A 26678-nucleotide genomic window follows, 5' to 3' on the forward strand; every position below is an offset into this window, starting at 1 on the left:
CAGCAGATCTGAAATTAACTGGAAAAGAAAGCATCTTCGTGTGAGATTAAACGGTCATTCAAGAGGAACTCCGGAGGGGGAGGGCATCTGCGGCTCACCTGGGGCTGGCTGCCTCACTTTTCTTCAGCAGCGTGTAGGCAGCGTGGGTCAGACGCCCCTGCTGCTGCTGCTTTCCCGTGGCGAGATAGTAGGCCAGCGCACAGGCGGCAGGAACCATGTGCGGAGTCACGGAAAGGCTTAGAGGTGGCTAAGATGAACCTGGGAGTTTCCTCTCTGTGCCGAAGCGTACAACTCTGCCCTTAGAGGACATCTAAAAATACACAGCGACAAACGTGCATCAGAGTGGGTCCAATGCTGCGCTGGGAACTAGAAAGGTGATAAAACTGAGGAGAACAGATGTTCATCAAGCATCTTCTATACATTAGGTACGTGTACTTGAACACATTCAATCACAACTGTATATTGCGGCTTTATTAACCCCACTTAGTAGTTACAGAAATTGAAGGTCATAGATGTAAACTGTCCCATTAGTTTAAAAGGTACCTCTCTCAGAATCAATAAGGTTATTGCTTATTCCAACAAATGGCTTAGTAAACAAGATGTTATCAGTTACTGAAAGAAAGATAGTTTGGAATTGTTTGTATTCAAAGGTTCGCTTCTAAATGCGGATTTATTGAGGCAGGAACCTTGATCTTGTTGACTCAAAGCTCACGCCTTTTCCAGTATATCATGTTGCCATCCTTGCTAGTGTATATTTTGAAAAGCTATGAAAAATGCTTGGAATCACTGTATCTGTCCTTGAGCATAGGACTTAAACTCTTCTCTTTGTAAACATGGTATGTTCTTGAGGAACGTTGGCAAGGCTTAGCAGTCCAATGCTCGGTAATGCTCTGCTTGGCCATAAAACATTGCCGAGGTCACTGACTAGTCTGGGGACTGAACGCAGGCTCTGATAAACCCTGGGCACTGTGCCCTGGAAAGAAGATCTGTCTAGGAGTCAGAAGATCTTGAAGGAAATTCTAAACCTACTAATTACCTGTGAATATGGCAGGTCACTCAGCCTCTCCAGGCTGTTTCACTGTCTGCTGAGCTGAAAAAAGTGTCATGAGACTCTGTGGAGAAGATGTTTGTGAACGTGTTCTATGGACTACAAAGCGTGATGTAAGCTCATCCATTCATTTGCTAAACATCCACTGGACACTGCCCCGTGCTGGGGCTTCCCTGGTGGCTCAGTAGTAAAGACTCCACCTGACAATGCAGGAGAGGGGGGTTCCATCCCTGGGTTGTGAAGATCCCCTGGAGAAGGAAATAGCTATCCACTCCAGTATTCTTGTCTGGGAAACCCCATGGAGAGAGGAGCCTGGAGGGCTACAGTCCATGGGGTCACAAAGAGTCGGACACAACTTAGCAACTAAACAACAACAACAGCAGGTGCTGCGTGTCGGGTAAGGAACCATTTAAAGAATTATTTCCATAAGTAAAGAAAGCGTTGCAAGTAGGGGACTAGATGCGAGTAAGATATTGAACTTACCACGTAATTGTAGTGTGTAATCTTGCCAACACATGGACTTTTAGGGGTAACCGTTATGCTCAGATGTTCTCCCACAAGCAAACTCTTGTAACTGTCTGTCCAGCTAAGCGAAGGGAAACTCTGGCTGTGTGATGAGTAGGCTATTGCTTGATAGTCATTGCTGGCCTGATATTCTTCTGGAAGGTCTGGGTCATCAGTTCTAACCTGAAGAAGACAGTGTCAAAAAATTGTAAAACCTGATCCTTTACTTTGCATTGCTAATGATGATGATAGTGGTGGTGCGGTGGTGGCAGTAATTATCACCACTTCACTAGCCTTCACTTAGTGCCAGGTGCGGTTCTGTGAAAACATTTTACGAAAAGGTAAATTAGCATGCCATTGCCTTAATCATGATAAGCTATGTTATCAAGTAACTACAGAAAGGCTACTGATTTTCAAAAATAATAAAGTTATCTGTGAATGTCTAGCCTAATTATGGAAGAGTCCAGTGAAGTAAAATAGGGGAAAGATCCCAGGGGCCTCCCTGACGGCCCAGCGGTGAAGAAATCTGCTTTGCAATGCAGCGGATGCCGATTTGATCCCTGACGGGGAACTAAGACCCTACATGCAGTGGAGCAGGCAGCTACTGAGCCCGCATGCTCCAGAGTCTGCGTGCCACAGCTAGAGAGCCTGGGTGCCCCAGCTACTGAAGCCTACGTGCTCTGGAGCCCACATACCGCCCACACGCCACCAGCAGAAAGTCCATCTCCCCAGTGAAAGATTCGTGTGACACAAGGAAGATTCCACGTGCTGCAACTAAGACCCGACACGGCCAAAATAAATAAATTAAACAAACAATTTTTAAAAAGAGAGAGAGAAAAGATCCTAGACCTAGGGTTGACCTCCTTTCTTAAATGACGTGCCAACTTACTGACTCCTTTCCTTCTGCCATAGGCTAGTAGGAATTAAGAATTTGAGGAGTGGGAAAATGTGGGTAGGAATGTGGCAATTGTTCCTAAAAGTTAATAGAAACGTTGGTTGTGAATGGAAACAGGGGTGAATAATCTCACTGCTTCTCAGGAAAGGGGCAGGGAGAAGAATCAAGGAGAGTAAACATCTGTTCACGATGGCAAAATACAGGGTAGTAGTGAGTGAACATAGAGAAGGCGCTCAGTCGTGTCCGACCTTTCGCGACCCCATGGACTGTAGCCTACCAGGCTCCTCCGTCCATGGGATTTTCTAGGCAAGAGTACTGGAGTGGGGTGCCATTTCCTTCTCCAGGGGATCTTCCTGACCCAGGGAAGAACCCAGGTCTCCCGCATTGTAGGCAGAGGCTTTGACCATCTGAGCCACCAGGGAAGAGCCACTGCAGGGTAGTAGGGAGCTCATAAACACGAGAGTTACGCTGTCCCATCTCTTGAACAGGAGACTGGAACCATCTGTGTTTTTCCTGAAGCTGAAAATTTTGATATTATTTGCTAGTGAAGGTAAATGACAACTAATGAACAAAAGAACAAAGAAAACATACTTCATGCTATTAGCATAAAGGGAGACTGACACGTGGCTCTTGTGTAGGTTTGGAAAGAGAAATATGCATTTAGCCAGTCAATATTTTATGTTCCCTAATGTATGTCAGGAAATATGCTAGTTTCTGGGGACACAAAGATGAACAAGACAGACACAGCTCTTGCCCTCAAGAAACTTGAAATCCACGAGACTTTTATGGAGTAAGAATACCTCCCTTGATCAGCAGAGGGTAGTTACAGAAGGCTCCTCGGAGGATGTGATTTAATAGCTGACCCCCAAATATGTAGGAGTTAGAGAATCAAAGAACTGGGAAGGAGAGTCTAAGGTGGGTTAAAAGGCCTTGTGGCAAGAGGCAGCAGAACATTAAGGACCTGCAAATTGTCCAGCGTAGCTGGGGTTTGAAGGGTGATAGAAAGAATGATGACTAATTAGTTTGGAGAGGGGATCAAGGGGTCAGTTGAGATGCGATTTGTGTCAGAGAAATCACCCCATTCCCTTGCACAGTGAGGACAGTGGCTGGGAGAAGGGCGAGGAACCAGCCGGCTGTGGGGCCATTCACTAAAAGGCAGGAGGAGGAGGCCCAGGCTTGAGGCTGGCAGGCAGTACTCAATTTTGGACAAAGCGATGTTTATGCTTCTTCAGAAGAGCAAGAAAAAGATATGAAGAGGCAGTTCTATAAGAATCTGGAGTGTTTAGGATGAGTCTTCAGGATAAGCTATGGGAACCATAGAGATAAATGTCATGTAGGAAGAGCGGAGAGTCTAAATGGAACCCTGAGGATCACCCTCATTCAGACGGCAAGTTAGGGATTCTGGCTTCAAAATGGAAGCTGAAGAAGAGACCAACCACAAAACAAAGCAAGGAAACGTGAAGTCACAGGGGCCACACCGGGTTACACATAGTGCCCCCGAAAGAGAACGCAGGCTATTCTCTAGCAGCGTTGGCATGCGACTTGTGAGAGAAGGAGAAACGATAATACCTGGAAATAACGGGCGAGAGACTATGTGTGTGCTTGTATTCCACCGGCAATTCTTACCTTAAATTGTCCAGATGTGAACAGCACCATTTAGCCTAAGTGGAAAAAAATTATTTCTAAAATATAAAATTGACAAACTCATACATTTTATGTGATACTCAGTACATTAAGTTGTATTTCTTGTGCCCATAAGTCAAAAGTTTCAGAGAAATTCACTAGACTTACATACAAAATTTCCCTCATCTTTCGTGTATTCTAGCTACCACACAGACTGAAGGGCTATTAGAAAATGCAACAAATGAGAATTTGGCTCATGTGAAACTCCAGAGCTGTCACATCAGAGGGAATATTAACCATAAACGAAGCTATTACATCAATATAATTTGTTGTACTTTTTCTTGGAACAAGATCTGTCTTCTTCTCAGTTTTATCCACTGTTCCTGCTTTCAAGGTTACTGTAATCCCTCCGACGAAATGGGCGAACACATCCCTCACCTGGACCTATTGGGCCAAATTCATTTCGGTAGTTAGTGTTGAACCTTTTACAAAAGGAAAACCTCGACTAAGCCCAAAGCAAAACGTTGGCAGAATTTAGTTCAGCAGTCAAATGTGGGTCTCTTAAGTTGGTACTTTAACCACTCCAGGGATATATAATATGAATTACATTCAATTCAATGTATAGATATTGTTTTTTTAATAAGAACACGACACTGTGCTATATGCTTGTATGTATGCTGCGTGTGTGTGTGTGCGTGGGTGCGTGCGAGAGTGTGCGCGCACGCCTGCGCGCTCAGTCATGCCACTGATTGGGTGAAATGATTACCGTGTGTAGACTGCTGTTTTCATCACAGACTTGGTGATTGGCTTGTACTGTTCCTCGCCCCTGCAGTGAACACCCCCACGGTCTGTTCAACATAATAGATTTTATTATCATCTAACCTTTACGGAAGTACTCTTGCCTGGAAAATCCCATGGACAGAGGAGCCTGGTGGGCTGCAGTCCATGGGGTCGTGAAGAGTTGGACATGACTGAGCGACTTCATTTTCACTTTTCACTTTCATGCATTGGAGAAGGAAATGGCAACCCATTCCAGTGTTCTTGCCTGGAGAATCCCAGGAACTGGGGAGCCTGGCGGGCTTCTGTCTATAGGGTCGCCCAGAGTTGGACATGACTGAAGTGACTTACCAGCAGCAGCAGCAGCAGTAACCTTTATGGAATATGGAATCCCAGGTTTCAGGAAAAGTGAAGTAGCAACCAGATCCAGTGACTAAGGAGAGAGGACATATTTGACATCAGTTAGTTTGGTTTCTTGAAAGAGTCTAACTAATGGAATAATAGGTTGATCAATCTGAGAATTTGACAAGCACAATGTAGTCCATTAATCTGCACAGGGGCCCACTCTCTCATTTTCTATTTCTTAATTTGGATAAGGACATGCCATTTGCCAAACCCTTGGTCATTTCACGTGCAATTGTGAATCTAAATTCGGATTATTGCTATGGTTACCCTGAAAGAATCTGGCCATTCCATGAACCAGTAAAGTGCAATTTGCATGAGGTTGGTGAGATGCTCATTCATCAATTTCAACTACAGTATCCTGCTGCAGGGGCTTCCCTTGTGGCTCAGCTGGTAAAGAATCCACCTGCAATGCAGGAGACCCCAGTCCAACTCCTGCGTTGGGAAGGTCCTCTGGAGAAGGGATAGGCTACCCACTATAGTATTCTTGGGCTTCCCTTGGTAGCTCAGCCGGTAAAGAATCTGCCTGCAATTCAGGAGAACTGGGTTTGATCCCTGGTTGGGAAGATCCCCTGGAAGAGGGCATTGGCAACCCTCTCCAGTATTCTTGCCTGGAGAATCCCCATGAACAAAGGAGCCTGGTGTGCTACAGTCCATGATGTCGCAAAAAGTCAAACATGACTGAGCGACTGAACACAGCACATCCTGCTCCAGACTGTTTATCAGATCGTTCATCCCTCCTCCCTCCCTTTTTTTTCAAGTAATGGAGCAGAATGTCAATAATCCTGTGAGAACAGACACTCACTTGTGAATAGTTGGTTATCATTTCCAAGGCAACATTAAAAAATTTACCAGGTAGTGTGGTAGAAAATATGTGTTAAATATTTAATAATATGTAAGCAAACACTCAAATGACTCAGGAATGCTTTCATATACGAATAATTGTAATATATCATTTGTTTGTTGCAAGCAAAATTGTCTGGTACCAGCATTATCTGTTCTTTTCAATGACTTAAAAGGCTATCCTTTACATGTGGGAGTAGGGGGTCATCACTGCAGAAAGCTGTCTTTCACGAGCATTTCCCTTGCACAGAGCTGACAGATAGTAGTTTGGTAGAGCATATTTGGTAACTGTATTTGCCCAACATTGCACCAATAATAAGTTTCAGATTTCTATCTGAACTTCGGAAAAAAGAAAGAAATGTGAGAAAAGAACTTAGAGATCAGTTTGGAACTCACCTGTACTTTCTTGGACTTCCACAAAAATACTAAGATACTTGTTATTTAACTCTTTTAGACTTATATATGACAGGTTTTCAATTGCTTCTGATGTGTTAAAAATGATTTGTGCAACTCCATCAATCAACTGTTTTTGAAAGGAAGACAAAAATGTAGAAGGTACAGTATTAGAGAACAATTCACTGCTAGGGATTAACACATTGGCTTTCATCAGCGTGCGAAATCTTCATTGACAACGACATCATAGTCACAGCTAGTGGTAACACAGAGCGCAAGCTTGATCCTATGGCGTGCATGTTTTCATCTTTAACTGAAGGGTAACTGCTTTGCAACACTGCTTTGGTTTCTGCCATACATCAACATCTACGGCGTATGTTTTTAACTGATTAATATTTAGGTCATTTCTTTTAAGCTTGAAGCCTCCGGTCATGGAGAAATGACCCTGGGTGGGGCTGAAAATCTCTGATTCAAAACCATGTCTCATCCTGTTCAGAAACGGAGACTATAATTTGCATTCTCTATCTGACGGAAGCTCATCTCAGGTCCAGGATACCATGTCTATAAAGGGAGAAAACTGCCTCTGGGAGTAGGTCTTTGCAAATTCAAGCCTCAAAATGGAAGACAAACATCACTGCAACTTTCTGCTTTCATTAATAGAACTTCCCAAAGTCCCAAGTATTAGTTGTTTTGTTATGTTCTGTTTGGTGCTGTGAACTCTTGGGGGTGAAAGCTCATTTTTAATCTCTACGCTGTGATGAATTGACCCCCAATTCTCCATTTCTATGAAGGTAACTTCATTTCTTCTTTACCTTTGTTTTCTGTGTTGCTTTAAGCATCATTTCTTTCCTGCTACCATTTAAATTTTCTCTTATCTCAAAAGAAGCAGAAACTTTAGCTTCAGTTACATTCTTATTGTAAGAATACCAGTTTTAAAAGAATACAATTACCCCCTTTTTTGGTAAAGCAATTATTGTAATGAGATATAGATGTATTTTTATTTCTATGACAAATGAGGAAATTGAATCCCAGAGGTATAAAAAGAGCTTACTGAAACTTCCCACAGTATTTAACTTCATGGCGAGTTAGTGGAGACATGAACTAGAACCCAGGTCTCCTATTTGTGAGAGGCCACACTTCTTCCACACCAAGCAGGGTGTGTCTCCCGAGTGATACTTTTAGCAAAAGGGGCGACATCATCTTCCTAACGTGTACTGGAGCTGTTATTTTTAATTTAGCCTCGTATTTTTCCTTTGAGTCAAAGAAAAACATTAACTTTCCTTATTTAAATATTAAACAGGCCAGCCAGTGCTCCCATGAATTTGTCTGCCAAGTGTGATTTCTGGGCCTGTTCAATCAATTCCATAAGTACTTTTCTTAATTGTATGATCAATTAATATTAACAAATGAGTGGATATTTTCATATCATATTTTTAATACTTAAACAGTTACAGTCACCTGAACAGCCACCGTGATATTTCAATCTTTAGGATTCTTTGCTTTTGTTAAACAGCAGTAAGACTGGAATTAGCAAATGCCCTTCAGGCAAATTTCCTTGAACCCACTTCCCACAGCTATGGCAGATATTATTAACCGCAGTATTTTTGACATTGAACCTCAGAGTCTTTCTCAACACAGGACCTCAGGCAAGCACTAGCAATAAGTCATTTTTTAACTCTTGAATGGAAACTGCTTGCCATTCAGAGGCGAAATTGAGTCTGAAAATAATAATTTTCTTACCTAGCTTTTATAGTAATCTTGAAGTCCTCAAAGGTTTTATAGCTAATGAAGAAATTCTCTAGTTCTACTAAGATAAAGAAGTGTGGTTTCACTGAATGTAAACCTAAGCAAAACAATTATACAGTTTAAACTATATTTGTAACTGTATTTCAAACAAGAAACTTTAGTACAATGAGCTAGAGCAACAGCAGCAACAGATACTTCCCTCCTCATCATGAGGGCCATCAGTACCCCGGGAGGCCTCTTCATCCTTCCCTAAGGGGTCAAGCTCATCTCTGCTTCGGCAGTCATGTCCTTACTAAAGCATGTGTGTTACTATCAAATTATGAGCTCCATAAGGATGTCTTGATCTTGCTTATCTTCATAAAGCCTTTCATATATTAATAATGTCTGACAGATATTTATTGAATTGCATCTTGTGTTTAGCAATTCTCTTCCATTCAGTGTCCAAAGTATGAGCATAAATTGTATAGTGGAGAGACATCTTCTAGCTATTAACTGTAGAAAATGACTTTCTCACAAAAATGAATTAGAACAAAGGGGAGTTTTAGACTTTCTAACTCTTTGATACTATAATTCAGAAATAACACTTCTGGCTGCTTACAGATCTGTGTGTTTTCCTTATGCCTGTCCGGAAAGTGATTCTGTGTTTCACAATCCTGTTTATCACGCACTGCTCAGGAGGCTGATTACCCAATGGGAGAAGCCTGCCCTTCAGAGAGAAAGGTGCCTTGGCTCGAGCGTGACCAGGGCAGGTGGTGAGGGGCTGACTGTTCAAGGGTAGAGTGAGTGTCTCACTCTTCCAGCTGCCCTTTCTGTGTCAGAGAAAAGTGCCCTCCGGCATACTGTCGAAAAACAGAGCAAGGACTTGGTAACTACGAGCAGCGTCCAAGAGTGCTATTAAACGACTCCAAAGTGGAGCTTAATTGGTTCAGAGCATATTCTGTTGCTGTGGTTTTAGCATGTTAAATGTTTCAGATTTTTACATACGCTTGCCCTTTCTTCTGGAGAAGGCAATGGCAACCCACTCCAGTACTCTTGCCTGGAAAACCCCATGGGTGGAGGAGCCTGGTAGGCTGCAGTCCATGGGGTCATGAAGAGTCGGACATGACTGAGCAACTTCACTTTCACTTTTCACCTTCATGCATTGGAGAAGGAAATGACAACCCACTCCAGTGTTCTTGCCTGGAGAGTCCCAGGGACAGGGGAGCCTGGTGGGCTGCCGTCTATGGGGTCACACAGAGTCGGACACGACTGAAGCAACTTAGCAGCAGCAGCAGCAGCCCTTTCTTCATTATAAACACCTCTCTGCCTCCCTCAATCTGATAGGCAGAAATCATCATTTAAATAGCTTTAACAAATTTACACAAGAACAGACATGTTAACATTCCAGTAAATGCCTCGGAGAAGTGAACAGAAGGAAATATAAGTTAACCGCTAGTAAAATTAATACAGATAGCTCCAGAATAAGTTTATTTTATAATTGTCCAAACACATCATCAATTTTCAGGACTGACAGGAGGGAGCACTGGCTTGGGATTCAGAGGGGGCATCCTGCATTCTCATTCTCAACCAGACAAAGTGGCTGTGAGAACGTAGATCAGTCTCCCCGATTCTCCGGGGTCTGATTCTTCTTACCTGGACTCATCTTTAGATGAGGAGCTCAGACTAGGTCATCCTGAAGACAGTCAAAGAACCATGGATCTTGCAAGAACATTATCTGATCCTACCTTCTTATAGGACTTGACCTTTGCAGAACGATAAGAAAATAGGGTCCAGAGAGTCCGTAACTGAACTGAGGTGAGCCGGGCCGTGAATCCCGGGTCTGTGGCCTGACTCCCAGGTCACCTCTGTCCCCACCCCTCAGTGCCCTTTATTTCTTAATGAGTTCTTGGTCAACAAAGTTGTTGAGAATGGTTTAGTAAAAACATACATTAGAAATCTCAGTAATTTATGAGAGATTACCAAGATTTTTAATCTCAAAATATGCAGTTCCTATTGTTGTAAAGTCCTCTTTGTATTTAGCTTTAATTGTCCATAAGCCATACCTGCGAAAGTGACACATTTAAGATTTTAGATATCATCAAATAATGTATCTGCAATTCACCCAGTGACTGTAGCCAATATTCATATAGGTACTGGTATGTGCTTTACATATGTTAACACATCGCATCCTCACCAAAATACTCGAGACTAGCTTATATTATCATCTCCACTTTATTAGCAGAAAAATGAGGCCCAGAGAGGTAAAGTAGCTTGCCCAGGAACACACAGCTAAAAGGTGGTAGAGCTGGGATTTAAACTTGGTCATTCTGGTTCCAAAGTTCTTGGCCACGCTCCACACTTAGATGACTCTGACAGCAGTTTCAGATTTATGCTCCATCTAATTAATATACCATATCTGAAAAATGTTTTAAAATCATAAACAAAAAAGTTCATTTTAAGAGAAGTTGTACAGATACTGAAATTTACATTATTAGCTCATTTTCTAGGATACAATATATACATATTGAGTTAGAAAATATTTTTCACTTAGTGGCATTGTTTATACAGTTAATGAAGCAATCTTAAAGTTTAATCCTATTAATAGATATACTATATAGTATACTAGAAAATCAAGACATCATTTCTAGGACCATTTAGTGTCAGGTTAAACTTGTCAAAATAATATAAGTATATAGCTTTGGAAATTTTACAATTTAAGGGCAGTTTTTGAGCAGCAGCATTATATTACAGAAGGAAAGAGTAAGGATGAATCTGGTCATTGGTGAAATGTGGGTTTCCATTTCAGCTCCACCATCAAAGGCTGTGTGGTTGAACAAACTTATACATTTCTCTGAGCCTAAATTTCCTCATATTGGAAATAGGAATGATACAGGATTTAGCAAAGTGCTCCGCACAGAACAGGAGAGCCATAAATGTCCCTTTCCTCACTGCTTTGAAGTGTTACATTTTCAAGGCATTACGCAATGTAAAAGCCTCAAATCACGCCTCAGGATGTCTTCCAAGTTCTAAGAATAAATGTCAGAGAAAATTCCAAAGCATCTATGTAATATTAAACTCTGCTAGCAGACATCTTCCATTTGCACAGTTTTTCCTCTTTCGCATTTCATGCTCAACATGTTAGGAGCATGATCAATCTGCCACAGTGTCTAGTACCTGGACTTTGCTGCGGAAGGTGCTCACTAAATTGAATAAACACACTAGCATGGTGCTTGCAGCTGGCAGTTGTTGTATCAGTATCCCCCATCTCGATGCGGAAGAGTCCCAGCAGGTGTCACCTTCCATTAGGTAGGAAGGACATTCACTGGCGTGTTAAGATTAACCAAGAACATCTGCCTCCTTCAGTCACATGCTGATGGTTCCATCAGACTGTTCAGTAATCCAGTTACCTTCACTGCTTTTAAGAGAAACAACTGTACCAACAAATCATTTAAAATACTTAGGATTAGATGGAATCTTGAAGTCACGAAAACTGGTAATTCCGGTAAAATTGTTTTTCTTGTCTCAGCAACTTCTGACCCTTCTGGATCCTTTGAATGAAAAGAAAAAAAGTTTCATTTTTTAAAACTATCTTTAAGTACAAAGGTTCACACATTGAGCATAATATGTAATTGGTAGTTCTTATAGAAATATTCACCAAGCTCTATGAAACATTGTTGAAATTAAGCCCATATAGTGTTTATGTGGATTTGAGGCAATGGCTGTCAACTAGTCAGGCTTGTTAACAAAGACTAATGTCTAAGGCAGAAAGGCACATTTTCAACAGACAAAAGAAGTACAGTTGATATTTAGAATGTTAAATAAACTCCCAGTGAGGTTCTTCTCCACCATGCTTCTTCTTGAACAGGACCTCCAGGATAATTTTCAAACACTGTGTACACGATGCCATGCCCAAAAGGCTTCCTGGGCACCCTTTGTCTTCAAGGTCACCTTGGGACAATGCCACAGCAATGGCCTCTGACCTGTTCAACGTCTTCTCTCTGTGGGGAATTCTAACAAGGGAACGATGGGTTCCATGGGGCCATTTACCTCTGTGACAAGTTCACCGAACCTGCTGTCCCCTCCAGGAACTCCCACAGTGTAGAATGGCCCACTGAAGCTGCCCTGATCCTCCCGGGAGTTTCCAGGCCTGGCAGCCGCCAGTCCACTCACTGCCATGGTCAACTCTGCACCTTGCTTCTTCCTGGCTCCAGACCTCTGCGCCTTTAACATGGACCCAAAACGTGGTCCAGCGTCTCTCTATCAAACCCTCTCTGTGGTTTAAAGGCCTCTCTTGGTCTTAAAGACCAAGCTCAGGACCTGCTCTCATCCTTCCATAATTTCCTCCAGAGTAATCGAATAATTATCTCCGGCACTTCCTTCCCTTCGGGCTGATCTGCTATTGGCCCTTCATTATCCCCTGCTTGGCTTACTGTGTTAGGTGTGCTTATTTGCCCTTCTGAACTCAAATGCTTATGAAGGACACATCCCATAATCCCCCAAATAAATCAAGAAGGGCTAAGTGTGGAAGCTCTGGAGAAAGACGGACCTGGATTTGAAGCCTGATTCAGCTAATAATTATGAGAGTAACCTGAGCGGCTACTTAATTTCTCTAAGCCTCAGTCTTTTCGTCTATAAACAGGAGATGATCATGTTGATCCTATAAGGTTGTCATGACGACATGACGTACACCGTGCACTCCCCACTGGTGCCACAGTCACACTGCGGCAGCCCTCGCCACATCTGCCCACGCTTCACAGACAGCAAGAGGATGGGAACTAATACGACTCACGCAGGAGCACAAAGAACGCCACCAAAGGGCGTTCTTTAACGGGTCCATCAAAACGTATTTCAACTAGCATTAAATTTACACAGAAAAAAGTCAGCCAGGATAACAGAAGTGTAAAATTACCAATCATACCCACAATAGATGCTAAATATATACTTGCTCCTATTCTATAATGGATAATTCAATGCCATATTTTACTGGTATTATAATAATGAAAGCTGTTCATATAATGAAAATGCCATAGTTAAATTTCTATTTAAATTAGTGGCATACTTACTATAAAAGTTAAGGTAACTTCTTTTTGCAATGGTTTTAGGTTTTCATCCAATGAATAAACTCTAACTTTTACCGTAAGAAAAAAACTGTCATTATTAGAAACTCTGTTCAGCTCATAAGCTGACAATATCATTAATAATCCTACAATATGAGGGCCCTGAAATTGAAAGTAAAGTTAAGAAAGTCAGAAACATTAAATCCAAGTTCAAAGGGAAAGATGAACCAGGATGTTGCACATGAACTGTAAGGTGGAAAAAAATATTCTTTTCACCAAAAATTTCCTGGATGGGGTTCCTTTAAATATTTCTCTTTTTTGCATTTAAAATATCATTAAATTTATTAAAAAGTAGTTTTATACAACCTTTTTTATTTTTAACCACTGATAGATAAGAAAGACTGCAGCTCACTGGTGTCTGAATGAACTGTAGAGTAGAGGAGAAAGAACATAAGCAGTAAGTTGTGTTGACAGAACCTAGTGAAGCATTCTCTAACACAAAATCTGCATGTTTAAGTACTGGAGTACATGGAGGCCTTCCCCAGTGGCTCAGCGGTAAAGAATCCTGCAATGCAGAAGACACGGGTTCAGTCCCTGGGTCAGGAAGATCCCCTAGAGAATGAAATGGTAACCCACTCCAGTGTCCTTTCCTGGGAAATCCCATGGACAGAGGAGCCTGCTGGGCTATATGCATGTGGTTGCACAAGAGTTGGACACAACTAAACAACAAAGTAGGCCTGCACATTCAGGGAAGGTTACTGGAGGCATCGAATTTGAGCAAGGCCAACCCCATCCCATGCTAAAATCTAAGAAGAGGGAGGAAAACAAATTTTGGGGGGCTTCCCAGGTGGCTTAAATGGTAAAGAATCTACCTGCCAAAGCAGGAGATGCACGAGACTCAGGTTTGATCTCTTGTTCGGAAGCTTCCCTGGAGGAGGAAATGGCAACCCACACCGATACTCTTGCTTGAAAAGTTCCATGGACAAGAGGAGCCTGGCAGGCTACAATCCATGAGGCTGCAGAGTCAGACACGACTGAGCGACTGAGCATGCACACACGTGCATAGGATGGAAGCTTCTCCTTAGATACAGACACTTCTGATCATGTGTCTAAGAAATACTTCTGACAGTCTAAAGCCAGGTTAATTGTATACTGGCAGGGACCTGATGCTAAAATTATGTCAGTGATCTCCATCTTGGGTCCGTCTAGTCAAAACTATAGGTTTTCCAGTAGTCATGTATGGATGTGAGAGTTGGACCATACAGAAAGCTGAGCACTGAAGAATTGATGCTTTTGAACTATGGTGTTGGAGAAGACTCCCTTGGACTGCAAGGAGATCAAACCAGTCAATCCTAAAGGAAATCAGTCCTGAATATTCATTGGAAGGACTGATGCTGAAGCTGAAGCTCCAATACTTGGGCCACCTGATGTGAAGAACTGACTCATTGGAAAAGACCTTAATGCTGGGAAAGATTGAAGGCAGGAGAAGGGGATGACAGAGGATGAGATAGTTAGATGGCATCACTGACTCAATGGACATGAGTTTGAGTAAACTCTGGGAGTTGGTGATGGACAGGGAAGACTGTCGTGCCATGGTCCATGGGGTCGCAAAGAGTCAGACACAACTGAGTGATTGAACTGAACTGATCTCCATCTTATCTTATTAGATGATGTTTATATAATCAACACCATCTTCAATGGTCATTCATAAAGGGCAGCTGCATTCAGTACATCCCCATTAGATCAACCATCCTTCCCACACTTGAGATAACTTGTAGATGAAATTTCCCAAAAGACTGAAACCATTTTGAACTGGAAACAAGGAGGCAGACATAGCTAGGTGAACTTTGCAATATAGTTCACAATTTTCAATGTTAATATGAAATTGAAATATTTTTATAGAGGAAGATGATATTAAGAATTAAAAATTAGATTTTTTAAAGTCAAAATTCAGCCTCTGTTTTAAGTTCTATAATACATCATTGTTTTTTTAAAAAACTATTTTGAAAGGAGTCTTGGCATCATTCTAACAAAGGTCTTTCTACCTCCAAATTACACTCATATTTTGCTGATTCGTTTTACAATTTAACCTTTAGTTTGTCAGATCTTTACTTTTGTGTAGGGTGTAATTTGGAAATTAACTCCATTTTTTCACCACAAAATAAACCACTTGCCCTAATACCATTAATCAGGCCATCTCACTTTCCCCCCAGAAATTATAATTCTCTTTTATTATACCTGACTGATCTGAATTGTAAATAGATTTATCTGTCTGAATGATGAGAAATCCATTGTCATAGCATAGTGGAATTTTTGCTGCTTTTGAAAAATAAGCAGATAAAGCTTCTAAATATACATGTGAAATTGCATTTGGTCCTCCAGATAAGTCTTTTGGTTGTGTCTGTTAAAAAATTAATGGATGAATATTATATAATTGAGATATTAAGATAATATAATTTATTATATTAATTATGAAACATGATTATATTAATCATGTTATTAACTAACATATAAATATATTAAGATAATAAAAACATATGTCTTTTAGGTATATATGAAAATGACTTGAGTTGTTATCTATATGCAACATATAAAAATTTTATAAAATTAAACAGTAAATGTATTTTTCTATAAACACCTCTATATTTTAGTTTCTTACCAAATTTAGTTTGAAACAATCACTTTAAAAAAGTTGATCCAGGGTAAATGTCTATTAAAAATGACAATCACTAAAGAATTCAATTTTTAATAGACAAGATAACCAAAAGTCATTAAGAAACATTAAGAAGCTCAAAAGTTAATCAGCAATGGATGAGTGGAAGAATGGGAGGATTCAGATATCAGGTAGAGAATGGACTAAATCACTTATCACATGGTAGTATAAGTGAATAAAATATCTCATATTTATTTAGTTACACCTAGACTTTTATTGAAAATCAAAATCTTTCTTTCCATGATGATTTTCATGTCCATTGGTCATTACATAATTAGTAAGCAGCCCTCTTCAAGTACACTGCATATGATCAGTATATTTTATAGAAATAGAATTTTGACTTTTTTTTTTTAGCATCATTAGCAAATTTGTTTGGAAGAAAATTTGCTTGACTCAAGTCTAAACAGAAAGTAGTAAAAGCCTATGATAGATACATATGTTAGGGAAAAAATTAATTTTTCTAGAATACCATGGGATTAGAATGTTAAACATAGTTTAGGAAAACAAATGTTCAAAGTGTTCTCTACTAACTTCTCTGAATTTTTAAAATCAAGTCAAACCTATTTTTATGCCTCTATATATTAACATTTGTTTTCCTCCTAATAAATAAGTATCTAAATATTTAAGTATCTAAATTATCTCTTTTTAGTATTTATTGTGTAATTTTAAAACAAGTACATGTGTTGGTTGATTTGGTTTTCAACTCATGTCACCAAATCTTTTCACCTAATAACCTTTATCTGTTTCATTCAAACTTTTACATTTTTCTACATTGCCCCCAAGTCAGAAGCAGAGTCTCTATTTAACATTTCCCACTTACTTGCATGTAAAATCATTTGGTACTTATCTCTCACTAACTAGTGAACTCTATAGTGTAATGTATCCACATCTTTATCCACATATGTAAAAAGGATCAGTATACCATCTACATATGGGTTTTATAAAGAAACATTTTGCATATAAAAAGAAACTATAAGAAGAATACATACAGTTAGGCTTGCAGAGCTTTGAAATTTATTTTCCAGAGATAAGTTAACTTGGTCAGAAGAATATGTAAAACTTCTGTCAGGATAACTATTAACAGCAATGGTCACTGGAAATGATTTTGTGTATCCATGAACTTGAATTACTACATTTTCAGAGGCTCCAACATAGAATACATTAGGTGCTGAGACAACATATCTGCTGAAACAGTTAAAATTATTCAGTACAACATAATTTTTAATGTTTTTTACTTAACTCAAATTAGCAAATTTTCTTACATTTAACAATACGTGTTTTACTTCTCAAAATTTTATTATCTAGGATAAAGTCAGGACAGTGTCCTGAAAAGCAGGATTTCACCCTGAGGATGATATTTCAAAGAGGCAGATGGAAATTATTTTAATCAGTTGCAGCCAGGGCAGCACTTTAATAGAGTCCTCTATAAGAAGTGAAAATAGGGATCGTGCTTCTGTCTGGAATTTTTAACCAAACATCAGTCAGTAAATTACTCTTCCTCGGGGCACGGGCAATAGTCTGGGAAAATATAGAGTACTAGAATACAAGTTATATTAGCTCACAAAGTATTCATATTAAAAAGCAGGAAAATAACATTAGACAATAGAGACAAGAAATTCACTTGGATTTCTCAGGACTAGAAAGTTAATTTCATGTGGCATTGATTGAATTCTGCTCTCTTTAAAACTATAATCAAAACACATTCTAAATGGAAAAGGGATCCCTCACTTACATTTGCTCCTGTTCCCAACTTCTTCCCAAGCAGAAAAAAATAAACACTATGCTTAAAATGTCCATGGCTGGGTTAGGATTCAACTGTTGATACAACCTTTCTTGAAACTGCCCTTTTTGTGTGTGAACTCAGTTTGAAGAATTTGGTTAAATAAGTCCTCAGGTTAATTATTAATATCAGATAGTGGGATCACTGAGAAGGAAACCTAAGAATTTAAATGATAACCTTTTAATGTCCACAGGTGAGTTTGGAATTCAAAGCAGAGAAACTTGTTTTGACGACTAAAACAGAAAAGATACCCAAATGGGAGTCTCTAGGAAAAATGTTTCAAAGACAGACACAGAATATTTGGAGGCTGCTGTGGTCTTGAACACTTTCCTGGTATAGTAGATGCAGCTGATGCCCTGGTCAGATCCCCCTTTCTGGGCCTGGTACACGCATGCTACAGATGCTGTGAATATTGGTTGCTTAACTTTTCTAATTGCTCACTTCTCCAGGTATTACTACCTCACTTCAGCCACCGGAGACAGCTTGCCCAGAAATGCCTGAGAAGTTATGTCCTCTTCCTGGGAATGGTCCACAGTTAAAGTTGACCAGTTCTAGGGATACAACTGACTACTCCCTTGACTCAAGGTGGGACAACCTTGTAGTACCACTCATGCTACAGAGCCTCTCATGGGATCAGGTTGAAGCAAGATCTTGGTTGAAACCACATTTTTGCTTATCTTCTCTCCTGCCCTGTCTTGCTTCCCTGACTATTTACAAACTTCTCTTAAGAAAAGTCTCGCCATAAACCACTTGCAGAGAGTATTTCCCAGTCTCAGGCTCTGCTGCTAAAAAATCATTCAAAATTTAATGAGCATGAAAGGGGACTATCTTCCTGGACTCTGGGTAGAAAGTCTTAGATATGGAAATGATTCTGAGGCTTCCCTATAGTAAGTCTGGTTTGAATTGTGCCCACAGGGCCTGTACTGATCCATTTTAGAGCAGATCTGAAATCCCAAGACAGTCTTCCTAAGTGCTGGGGTGTTCCCAAGAACTCTTTACTCTGGGATTAGAAATGACCCATCAGTGACCAGGATATGGACAAGGAAACTGTGAAGCTATTGTTTTACTTTCCTCAAGGCTGCATTCAATTACCTATACAGATTCATCCTGAACTACAAGTTTTCAGATGTCATCAGGATGGCTGGTGGTTAGGATGGTGGACTGTGTAGTTGGTTCTTCACTTGTCTGATTTCCCTTCTAGATTACAGTTCTATGATAACAGACACTGAGTCTAACATATACAGTGGGGATACACACAGAACTTTTCACGGCACCTAAAAGGTACTTAGCCACTTAACAAATTGTTGCTAAATGAATGAACAAATAAACGCGTCATCAGGTGCATCCAAGGAAGATGATGCTGAAAGGGCAGTTGAGGGCCGGATTGTATATGGCCATGAATGCCACAGTAAGGTGTACAGAATGGAAATTAAGGACATTTTGAACTTGCTGCTCTGACACTGAGGATGTAGCCATCTTTTCTTGATGTACTAGTATTCTTTATAGGCTTCCTTGGTAGCTCAGACAGTAAAGTGCCTGCCTGCAATGCGGGAGACCCAAGTTCGATCCCTGGGTTGGGAAGATCCCCTGGAGAAGGAAATGGCAACCCACTCCAGTACTCTTGCCTGGAAAACCCCATGGACAGAGGAGCCTGGTAGGCTACAGTCCATGGTGTCGCAGAGAGTTAGACATGACTGAGCAACTTCACTTGCACTTTCAAGTATTTTTTATTTCATGAAAAGAACAGACAGGTAGTACATGCTATACAAAGAATTAAGAAAATTGTTCTCTAAGGTAAAACACAAGCAGAAACTATTGAAAGTGTGAGATGTCAAACATTCATTCACAACAGCAACTTTAAAAAATGATCTACCATAAAAGCATAAGATTTTGATAGTGTTTGTTAAGTAGGAACCTCATTGCTGTAAAGCGAGACTTCATTTTGTTGGTAATTGTAATAATAACGGAATTGTATGAGTAGTGAATGAACATTCTCATGGAAGTGATGCCGCTGACATGTATGCTGTTGCAAGACCGTCTTCTAAACCGGGACCAGTAGGCTAATATTTGAACCACTGAGTCTTGAACCATATCAAGCAGGAACAATGGTAAGACAACTACTAAGCAAAAGTATATTAAAAAGATTTAATGTAAAAGGATTTTTAGATTGCAACTGGTGCAACTGATAAGCCCGGCATCAATTCAGTCCAGAACATTTTCACACCGAGAGTCAGAAACACTCTCAACTCTGGTGAGAGTGACTGTAGCTGTAGTTTAATTTTTGGCCAATTGGTTCTGTAACTGAAGCCACGCAAAGGGAAAAACATTTTATTTCAAGGTCATATTTAATATATGCCAACTCTTCTCACACAAACTTCAAAACTCTGGTCACAAGTAGACAATGTGTGTTTCTTATTTTGTGTGCAGGCCTATGCATGGACTTAAACTATAACTAAGAAGAAACAAACACAGTGACACAGACACGGAGCCAAAAGAGCTTCTGGTCAAATTTCACATCATTTTCAGTACTATTTACACAGTACTGAAATAGGCCACAAACATCTGTCACTCCCTAATACTGAGGAGGGAGATTCCCCTCCCCCCCACTTGTAACAAATAAACAAAACTATGATAACAATGAACAAAAAATGATAACAACTGAGGTTATCTCAAACTTCCTCAATCATAGCACAACTGACATCTGAGGCTGAATTACATATTGTAGTGGTTGCCCTGTGCATTGTAGGCTATTTAGCAGCATGCCTGATACCATTAGCTGTCAGCAGAACCTTCCCAGTCACGAAAACAAAATGTCCCAGACATTACCAATGTCCCCCTGGACAAAATAACCCTTGGTTGAGAATCAGTGGGTTGCTGCTGTATGGCTTAGTATTTAAAGGGAGAATGAGGAAAGTACTTATGCTCCTATCAAAGATACAGAATTTAGCAGGCTCTCACTTGAGCTGTTTGACTATTTTAAGTTAACATTGTAAACTGTAATTCCCTCGATCCTAGTAGGTTACAGTACATGGGGTCACAAAGAGTCGGACAGGACTGAGCAACTTCACCTTCACCTTCCCTCATAAAGATATTACCTCAAATACCATCTCTCTAATGATGACTTCCAAATTGATATCTCCAGTGAGAAACTCTCCTTCTAAATATTGGTTTGCTCCAGGGTTCTGGTCTTTTTAAAAATCTTTTTCTACATACATTTACTGGCAGGCAATCTCATTTAATGGCATGGATTTCAATCCCATGTCTGTACACCAATACATCTAAATTTCATTCCCTGGAGCTCTCTTCTACCTGCCTTACTCAAAACCTCCACTTGAATATCTACTGCCTCACTTAAAATCTCCACTTGGCAATCTAGTTAGCATCTTAAATTTAATACATCCCAACTAAAATTCTAAAGATCTCCTCCACCACAACAGAGCAAACAACGAAAAACTGTCAGATGTCTGAAAAAAGCTTCTAACATAAATTTGTTAACATAAACTTTCCCCCTAAAATTAAGGAGGGGAAAATCTTGCAGGAAATATAGCTTATACAAAGTGAAGAAGACTATTACCCTTTCCACAAAACAAACAAACGAGACGTAACATTCTTGTAAAGATATACTGCATTCATGAAGCTAGAATAGCATACTATTAAAAGGAACATTCAGAAACAAAATGAGCTCTTGGATATGAAACACATGACAGCACAAACAGAAAACTTTGGAAGATAAAGTAGAGTAAATCTTCAAAGAAAAAATTAAAGCAAAAAGACAAAGGGATGGTAAATAAGAGAAACAAGGAAAAGATGATTAGAGGACCAGCATGAATAATGGGAGCTCCAGAAAGAGGGAACAGAAAAGAATGAAGGGAAGTTTCATCAATGAAATAATAAGAAAAAAAATTAAGAACAGAAGGACATAGTTGTTAGATTAGAAAAACCTTCCAAGTGCCAAGCAGAAAGATGAATATATACTGATACCAAGGCACATCATTTGAAACATTTGAGACACTAAGAACAGAAAAATAGATCCTACTAGTTTCCAGAGAGAGAGAAGGAAAGAGGCGACATATAAAGGAGTAGGAGTTGAAAGGATTAGGAGTTAGAATGGAGAAAGGTTTGGGCTTTTCAGCATGGGAAGAGGACGACGATGAAGTAGTATCTTCAAAGTTCTAAAGGAAAATTATTTCTAATGTAGAACTCTATATACAACCAAATTATCCATCAACTGTAAGAACAAAGACATTTTTTAAAATGCAAGATTTAGAAAAAGTTTTTCCCTTCTGTAACTCTATGCGAATGTGCTACTACCAAAGAGCGGTAGAGAATGTGCTCTACCAAAATAAGAGAAAAAAACCAACAGAATAGAGATACGGGATACACGTAATAGAAGGCCCAATGCAAGATGGAGGCAAAAGGATTTCTCAATAGAATAATGAAGGGAAAATCCTTGATGACAGCAGTACGCAAGATTTACAGGAAAACCCAAGCACTTGGAGCAGCTGGGACTCAAAGGACCTAGATTTATGTTGCTCTTATATCATTTTTCTAACTTGAGGTAAGAACGCCCACGTGAATCTGATCTAGGTTCCTATTTGTATTTGGCATAGGCCTGGCGTGCTGCGATTCATGGGGTCGCAAAGAGTCGGACGTGACTGAGCGACTGAACTGAACTGAACTGAACTGAATCACATTCTCTGGAGAAGAATCACATTCTCCCACTCCAGTATTCTTGCCTGTAAAATCCCATGGACAGAGGAGCCTGGTGGGCTACAGTCCATAGGGGTTGCAAGAGTTGGACATGACTCAGTGACTAAACCACCACCACCACCACCACCAATCACATTCTGTTGAAATTCCTGCTTTTTGCTCCTGACCCACACTACTCCCTATCAGATGCCTAGTTGCCATGATTTCTGTTCTTACTCACTATGTGACCATGTACACTGACATCCTAAGAAACAGTTCCTATATACTCTCAAGAGATAAAACAAGGTTGTGATCTAGAAACTATTCACCTATCTACTTTGGGGATCCTAATAATGGCAATCTTGACCTTTCCTTAAGTAGGCTTTCTACTTTTCATTTTCTACTCAGCTATTCAAAGTTAAATATTATATTTGTTGTTGTTAAGTCAGTATGTCACGTCTGACTCTTTTGTGACCCCATGGACTGTAGCTTGCCAGCCAGGCTCTTCTGTCCATGGGATTTCCCAGGCAAGAATACTAGAGTGGATTGCCATTTCCTTCTACAGGGGATCTTCCTGATCCAAGGACTGAACACATGTCTCCTGCATTGGCAGGCAGATTCTTTACCATTGAACCACCAGGGAAGTCCAAAATTATATTAATTAAGGACAAATATACACTTGGAAAAACTATAGAGAAAAGCAAGAAAATTATTAAAAGTAAGAATTATTAATATAAAAGCCATTTTCCTTTGGGAAAAAGGGTGGGAAATGATATAGGGGATGGGTACATTAGGGTTACAAAGAGAGCATTTGTTTCTTAATGTGGGTGGTAGATATGCAAGTATTCATTATGTTATTATTCTTTAAGCTGTATTTAAATTTTTATAACCTCTTCTATATATGTGATAAATAATAAATGCCATGTAAAAGATTAAATAACACATTTTAAGAGTGATGAGTGCTTTTTACAGAAAAATCTAAGTGGAAGGTAAGCACAATATATTCTACAAATATTTATGTGCTCTCCTTTAGTCAGATTCTTTAATAAACTTAAATTATATAAGGTAGTAATAATAAAGTACTGGGTGTGTTAGTTAACATATACGCAGGTTGTAAGTACTATAATAATAGCACAAAAATGGGGAAAGAGGAAATAAAGGTATTTCTGTGGAGTAGCATTTTTATGTTTAACTGGCATTAGATTAGCACAAATATGAAGGAGATTTCTATAAGTTAAGGTGTATATGGTAAGCCATAGAGTAATCATTAAAACAAGAAGTGTTTTTTTAAAGTTAATTAAAATGCTAAAAAAAAAAAAAACTGCAGATGGTGACTGCAGCCACGAAATTAAAAGACGCTTACTCCTTGGATGAAAAGTTATGACCAACCTAGATAGCATATTCAAAAGCAGAGACATTACTTTGCCAACAAAGGTCCCGTCTAGTCAAGGCTATGGTTTTTCCTGTGGTCATGTATGGATGTGAGAGTTGGACTGTGAAGAAGGCTGAGTGCTGAAGAATTGATGCTTTTGAACTGCAGTGTTGGAGAAGACTCTTGAGAGTCCCTTGGACTGCAAGGAGATCCAACCAGTCCATTCTAGAGGAGATCAGCCCTGGGATTTCTTTGGAAGGAATGATGCTAAAGCTGAAACTCCAATACTTTGGCCACCTCATGCTAAGAGTTGACTCATTGGAAAAGACTCTGATGCTGGGAGAGATTGGGGGCAGGAGGAGAAGGGGATGACCCAGGATGAGATGGCTGGATGGCATCACGGACTCGATGGACTTGAGTCTGAGTAAACTCTGGGAGATGGTGATGGACAGGGAGGCCTGGCATGCTGCGATTCATGGGGTTGCAAAGAGTCAGACACGACTGAGTGACTGAACTGACTGACTGACTGAATCCCTTGAATCTGTTTGTCACTTTGGGATTTGATTTAGGTCATGCCTAAATGGTCGACTGCAGCCATGAAATTAAAAGATGCTTGCTCCTTGGAAGGAAAGTTATGACCAACCTAGACAGCGTATTCAAAAGCAGAGACATTACTTTGCCAACAAAGGTCCATCTAGTCAAGGCTATTGTTTTTCCAGTAGTCATGTATAGATGTGAGAGTTGGACTATAAAGAAAGCTGAGTGCAGAAGAATTGATGCTTTTGAACTGTGGTGTTGGACAAGATCTTGAGAGTCCCTTGGACTGCAAGGAGATCCAACCAGTCCATCCTAAAGGAGATCAGTCTTGAATATTCATTGGAAGGACTGATGTTGAAGCTGAAACTCCAATATTTTGGCCACCTGATGCAAAGAACTGACTCATTTGAAAAGACCCTGATGCTGGGAAAGATTGAAGGCAGGAGAAGAAGTGGATGGCAGAGAATGAGATGGTTGGATGGCATCACTGACTCAGTGGACATGAGTTTGAGTAAACTCCAGGAGTTTGTGATGGACAGGGAGGCATGGTGTGCTGCAGTCCAAGGGGTCACAAAGAGTCGGACATGACTGAACAACTGAACTGACTGACTGACCATTCTCTGGACTTTGTGTATATTTTCGACAGCTACTTATTAGATTGATAATGAACTACACCAGCATACCATGATTTGACAATGGACCCTACCTGAATATCATTACAGACTTTAACAGGTATAGCTGTGAGGTGACACAATAAATCTAATTCTCTGTCAGAAAAGAGAAAAAAAAGTGTCAGAACAAAGCAACAAAAAATAATAGAGCTAAAAGTCAGCAATGTACACATTCCAAACTAATAAATATCATCTGAGCTTAGAATTTTTTTTAAAAAAGGATAGATCTTCCTTTCAATTTAAAATGTGGGGCTTTTCATGAATTTTGACTTTTCTAGAGCTCAAAGGGTCTCCCGTGTTGCTTAAATACTAGTGGGGGAGAGAGAAGCATCATTCACTTAAATGTGAATGTGAATGGAGCCCCCTGTTGAAAACTACCCGAATTTCTGATTCCTGAATCCATCTCTGCCTTTCAGAAAAATTACAAGTGCTTAAGATGGTTCATAACAAGGCCCCTCTTCTTGCTTTAGCTTCTGCACTCCAGATTTTTGGCTGCCATCCTTATTTATTTAACATCAGCTCATTGCCAAGCTCCTTCTCCCCATTCTTCCTTGGGTTTGCACAAGTTGCTCCCTTTGCCAAGCAAATTTTTCCCCACTCCCATACTCCTTGATTAAGTTATTTGGTTCTTCCAAGACTCAAGGATGAGGCATCATTTCCTCTGGAAAACCTTTGCCTAATACTAAAATAAGTAAAACATACTGAGAACTTATTACAGGACATAAGAAAGAACTTAGAACTCTTTCCACAAGCACTAACTTTTATAACTATCAGGAAGTGGGTAGGATTATCCTGTTTCATAGAGGAGGAAACTGAGGCACAGAAAGAGGAAATTCCTAACAGTGTTACACAGATAGACCACGGATTCTGAAGAAAGGAAGGAACTGAGTATGGAAAACTGGTAAGAACAAGGGATTCGAAGTCACAAGGAAGAGAACTGTGCTAAGAGGGGGTCTTCCAAGCGAGCCGTTAAGATTGGAGAATTGTGGTAAAGGAGACTTAGTACCTGCTTTGGCGGTTTTTGGCGACGGTGCAACCTCTTACGGTGATACTGTCCAAGGTACCAGCTGGGAAATGGGAAGCTGGAATGGAGGAACAGTGTCCTTAGAGACCAGATTTTTTAAAAAGAATTCACCGTATTTCCCTAGCATTCAGCACAGTAAGTGCTAAATTCTCTTAAACTATGTGTTAAAAGTATGTGGTGGAATGCCGCCCTTTCAGGCAGGCCACAGCCGAAGTTTCTTCGACTGCTTCTTGTTTTGGCTTTCCTGTCACAACCTGAGGACTATTCTCAGCCAGGACTCCCAGGCTGCTCTCATTCCCGTAACCTCGGGTGCATCTGAAACCTAAACTGCGTTCCCTCAGAGGTTCATCTACGTCTGGCCTGTCTGGCCCCTGAAGAGAATTCGTCTCAGAAACGGGCCGTGCGAAGGAGGAGCGTGCGGCGAGGCACACTAGTTCAAAGCCTGACGGCTGGTAATGGGAATGCGCGGGCTTGGTGACAGCGCTACATCGGTCTCTCAGGTCGTCCTCAGGCCCAGCTCCCGCGGAGCGTGTCAAGGCCTGAGCATGAGGAGTCAGCCGCTTCGCCTCAGAGAAAAGAGCGGAACCTCTCGCCGCCGGCAGCGCGAAATCTCGCCTCGCGCGGG

General features: G+C 40.4%; 1 long non-coding RNA gene across 1 annotated transcript; it reads right to left on the reverse strand.

Annotated features, from left to right (window-relative positions):
- Positions 1-26641, reverse strand: LOC102183692. Its single transcript, XR_310251.3, has 7 exons — positions 26036-26641; positions 9864-11758; positions 6489-6615; positions 5199-5280; positions 1532-1735; positions 99-310; positions 1-18 (listed from the first exon to the last, which is right to left on the reverse strand). It is a non-coding gene; the product is annotated as an uncharacterized LOC102183692 (long non-coding RNA).

Source organism: Capra hircus, chromosome 8, assembly GCF_001704415.2.
Source record: "Capra hircus breed San Clemente chromosome 8, ASM170441v1, whole genome shotgun sequence".
In the NCBI taxonomy this organism is placed as follows: Eukaryota; Metazoa; Chordata; class Mammalia; order Artiodactyla; family Bovidae; genus Capra; species Capra hircus.